This window comes from Mobula birostris, chromosome 27 (assembly GCF_030028105.1).
Source record: "Mobula birostris isolate sMobBir1 chromosome 27, sMobBir1.hap1, whole genome shotgun sequence".
In the NCBI taxonomy this organism is placed as follows: Eukaryota; Metazoa; Chordata; class Chondrichthyes; order Myliobatiformes; family Myliobatidae; genus Mobula; species Mobula birostris.
This window is the reverse complement of record NC_092396.1, coordinates 20,645,362-20,650,425: the sequence shown is the minus strand read 5'-3', so window position 1 is coordinate 20,650,425 and position 5,064 is coordinate 20,645,362.

Here is a 5,064-nt window from a genome sequence, read left to right as displayed (position 1 = left end):
CGGTGCCTCGACCGCCCCACTTCATTGGCTCTCCCGTTGCAAGGGGCAGCCAGACTCGTCCTCTAAAAAAGTGTCCCTCACCGCGAATTATTAACATCTGGGCTACTAGTGCAGAAAATCCCAGCGAGGTATTTCAGGTTTATAACATGCGCAATATCGCAGTCAGCGCGTTCGGCTGTTCACCAAAAGGTTGATGGTTCGAGCCCACCCTGCCTTGTGTAACTGGATCCTTCCTGGACTTCCTGTCAGATGCCGGCAGGTGGTAAGAGTGGGCTCCCTCACCTCTGCCCTTCTGACCCAGGTACCCCTCAGGGCTGTGTACTGAGCCCCCTCCTCTACTCTCGGTATACCAATAACTGTGTCGCCACACACAACTCCAATCTGCTAATTAAATTTGCTGACGTCACTACAACCCCTAATCTCAGATAATAATGAGGCAGAGAAGAAGTCATCACCCTGACACAGTGGTGTCAAGAAAACAACCTTTCCCTCAATGGTTGTGGACTACAGGAGGAATGGAGACAGGTTAACCCCTATAGACATCAATGAATCTGGAGTTGAGAGGGTAAACAGCTTTAAGTTCCTCTGCATAAACATCACTGAGGATCTTGTGGTCTGCACAAATGCACCTCTCACCTCAGACGGTTGGAAGAAGTTTGGTATGGGCCCCCAAATCCTAAGAACTTTCTATAGGTGTACAATTGAGAATATCCTGACTGGCTGCATCACTGCCTGGTATGGAAACTTTGCTCAGTCACAGGAGGGTCAGACACCCTGAGCCAATAGGCTGGTCCTGGACTTATTTCATAATTTACTGGCATAATTTACATATTACTATTTAACTATTTATGGTTCTATTACTATATTATTTATGGTGGAACTGTAACGAAAACCAATTTCCCCTGGGAACAAAAAAGTATGACTATGACTATCTACATGCTCAAGCTTTTCAGTCCACTGCAAGTCATCCCTACAGTCACCAAGATCCTTTTCCATAGTGAATACTGAAGCAAAGTACTCATTAAGTACCTCTGCTATCTCCTCCGGTTCCATACACACTTTTCCACTGTCACACTTGATTGGTCCTATTCTCTCACGTCTTATCCTCTTGCTCTTCACATACTTGTAGAATGCTTTGGGGCTTTCCTTAATCCTGTCCGCCAAGGCCTTCTCATGGTCCTTTCTGGCTCTCCTAGTTTCTTTCTTAAGCTCCTTCCTGCTAATCTAATAATCTTCTAGATCTCTATCATTGCCTAGTTTTTTGAACCATTCATAAGCTCTTCTTTTCTTCTTGACTATTTACAACAGCCTTTGTACTTCACGGTTCCTGTACCCTACTATCATTTCGCTGTCTCATTGGAACATACCTATGCAGAACTCTATGCAAATATCCCCTGAACATTTGCCACATTTCTTCTGTACATTTCCCTGAGAACATCTGTTCCCAATTTATGCTTCCAAGTTCCTGCCTGATTAGATTAGATTCAACTTTATTGTCATTGTGCCGAGGACAGATACAAAGCCAATAAAATGCGTTTAGCATCTGACCAGAAATGCAAAGAATAGTGTTATTTACAAAATAACTGCGAATAAAAAAGTGCTACAGCACACAAATATAAAAGTACTGAGACAGTACAATACGGATGCAATACTGCTTAGTGCTGTGATGAGAGGTTCAGCAGGGTCACAGCCTCAGGGAAGAAGCTCCTCCTGTGCCTGCTGGTGCGAGAGCGGAGGCTCCTGTAGCGCCTACCGGATGGGAGGAGAGTAAAAAGTCCATGGTTAGGGTGAGATGCATCCTTGATAATGCTTTCCGCCCTGCCCAGGCAGCGTTTATGGTAGATATTCTCAATGGTGGGCAATTGGGTGCCGATAATCCGCTGGGCTGTTTTCACCACACGCTGGAGTGCTTTGCGGTCCGATACAGGACAATTGCCATACCACACTGAAATGCAATTGGTGAGTGTGACGAAGGCTCATCACTGACTACGGACGGCACATGGCGCACTCGGTAAAATACTCATCCCCAGCAGTAATAGAAACAGAGCTGCTGCATGGAGCTGTCTCATACAGAGGCAGCAGCAACCTGCACAGATGTGCTGATGGTGGAAGATACCATCTCTAATTGGATAATTGAGTTAATTAGCTTTCGGTTGGTCTAGAGGGAGGGGCTTAGTAGTTATAAGCCTCAGGTTACCAAGTTTCTATGGGTTCCAGCACATGTAGGGGGGAAGGGGAAGGGGAAGGGGAAGGGGAAGGGGAAGGGGAAGGGGAAGGGGAAGGGGAAGGGGAAGGGGAAGGGGAAGGGGAAGGGGAAGGGGAAGGGGAAGGGGAAGGGGAATGAGATGGCAAAGAGGGTGTTAAAGAAAGAAAATGTGGAAATGCACATTAGTATCAGTAAAGCAGAGGTTAAGTGTGTAATCTGGGAAAAAGTCAACTGAATGTGGCAAGAAAGATGGGACAGGGAGGGGAAAGGGAGGCATTTATATCAAATACAAAAGAGTGTTGCAGTTACTAGGGTAGGTAATGGAAACAGAAGAGAGGAAATTGTGTGGACTAGGTTAAGGCTGGGGCATTGAAAATGATAGGGAAACACCAGACAGGATTGTGTGAGGAATGTCAGGAAGAGGAGTCAGTAGAACATGTAGTTTTGTGTTGCAGGAAGTATAGGATACAGAGAGAGATGATGAGAAATAAATTAAGGGAGTTGGGGATGCAGGAATTCACATTAAAAGGGTTGCTGGGCATGGGTGAGAGAGCACAAGTCTGGGTATTTTTGGCATTTTTAAGGGGTACAGGGGTTTTTTATAGAATATGATGAATAAACAGGAATAGGATACTAGGATGGTCAAAGATGGGAGGGTAAAGTGTTGGTTTGTGTGTGTGTGTATATATATATATATATATATATATATATATACACACACGCATGTGCGATTGGGTGAAGGGATTTAGACTGTATGTCTAGTGCACATTCTGGAGCAGAGGGTGGCGGTAATGCACCATTAAGCTGGATGCCAACTGCTGTAAAACAAGGTACAGACAGGCAGGCAGGCTTTGGGGTTAGTTTTCTTTTGTGTTTAGTCTGAGGGTGGATGTATATTGTGTTTTTTTTCCAGTTTTTGTCTTGTTTTGAGATAAATAAAAGCACCTCAATCTAGTTTTGTGACTCAAGCTATCTTGTTATTTTTCTTAAACAATTAACCCACAGTTTTTTGTGACATATGGTGGCAGCGGTGGGATTCGAACCCACACCTCCTTGGAGACTGGAGCCTCAATTCAGGGCATCAGGTAGGCATCGAAAAATGAGATGGCATTCAGCTTCCTAAAGTCAATGCAAATGCGAAGAGTTCCATTCTTCTTTGGCACAATGACAATAGGGCTACTCCACTCACTTTCAGACGGTTCGATGACTCCCAGCTCCAGCATCAAGCGGACCTATTGTCATTGTGCCAGAGACGAATTGAACTCTTCGCATTTGCATTCACTTTAGGAAACTGAATGCCATCTCATTTTTCGATGCCTACCTGATGCCCCAGATTGAGGACCTGCTGGAGAGGATTGGGAGAGCCAACTACATCACCATCTTGGACCTCTGCAAGGGGTATTGGCAGGTCCCCCTGGAGAGCCAGTCCCAGCCCCTCACTGCATTCAGGACCCCTGTAGGCCTCGTTAAGTTCACGGTGACACCCTTTGGCTTACATGGTGCCCCAGCCACATTCCAGAGGCTTATGGACAGAGTGCTACAAGGTTGTGAGGACTGCGGTGCCGCCTATTTGGATGATGTGGTTATTTTTAGCCTGACATCTGGAGCACCTCTGTTGAGTCCTAGGTGCAATCAATGCAGCAGGACTTACACTCAACCTGCAGAAATGTGAGTGGGCCAGGCAGGAAACCTGCTACCTGGGCTATCAGTTGGGGAGAGGAGAAGTCTGGCCTCAGGTGGATAAAGTTGAGGCCATTCTGAACAGCCCCAGGCCCCGTACCAAGACCCAGGTCCGGTCTCTTCTTGGCCTAGTGGGCTGGTACCAACGGTTCATCCCTCACTTTTCAACCCTGGCAGCCCCATTGACCAACCTCACCTACAAGTTGGCCCGAAATCCTGTGGAATGGAGAGAGGAGTGTGAAAGTGCTTTCCAGGGCCTGAAGGAGAAATTGTGCTCTTCCCCTGTGTTGCAGAGTCCTGACTTTGAACACCGCTTCCTGGTGCAGGTGGATGCCTCAGATGTAGGCATCGGGGCAGTACTGGCTCAGGGAGAGCCAGGTGAGGAACATCCTGTGTTATATCTCAGCAGGAAACTTCTGCCCTGTGAAACCTGGTACTCCACAATCGAGGAGGAGTGTCTGGCAATCAAGTGGGCGTTGGACAGCCTCAGGTACTACCTTCTTGGGAGGGAGTTTGACCTCCAGACAGACCACAGAGCCCTGACTTAGATCCAGACAATGAAGGATCGGAATGCCAGGGTGACTAGGTGGTACCTGGAACTTCAACCTTTCAGGTTCTGTGTGCGGCACAAATCAGGCAAGGAGAACATCACAGCGGACTTCCTGTCAAGACTGCCAAACATTGCCGCTGCAGGAGAGGAGGGAGGTAATGTGACGAAGGCTCGTCACTGACTATGGGTGGCACATGGCACACTCGGTAAAATACTCATCCCCAGCAGTAACAGAAACAGAGCTGCTGAACGGAGCTGTCTCATATAGAGGCAGCAGCAACCTGCACAGGTGTGCTGGTGGTGGAAGATACCATCTTTAATTGGATAATTGAGTTAATTAGCTTTTGGTTGGTCTAGGAGGAGGGGCTTAGCAGTTATAAGCCTCAGGTTACCAAGGTTTTGGGGTTAGTTTTCTTTTGTGTTTAGTCTGAGAGTGGATTATATATATATTTTTTTCCAGCTTTTGTATTGTTTTGAGGTAAATGAAAGCACCTCAATCTAGTTTTGTGACTCAAGCCATCTTGTTATTTTTCTTAAACAATTGACCCACTGTTTTTTGTGACAGTGAGTATGCTCTCAATGGTACAGTGGTAAAAGTCCGTCAGTATCCTGGGACAGAGGTGAGCTT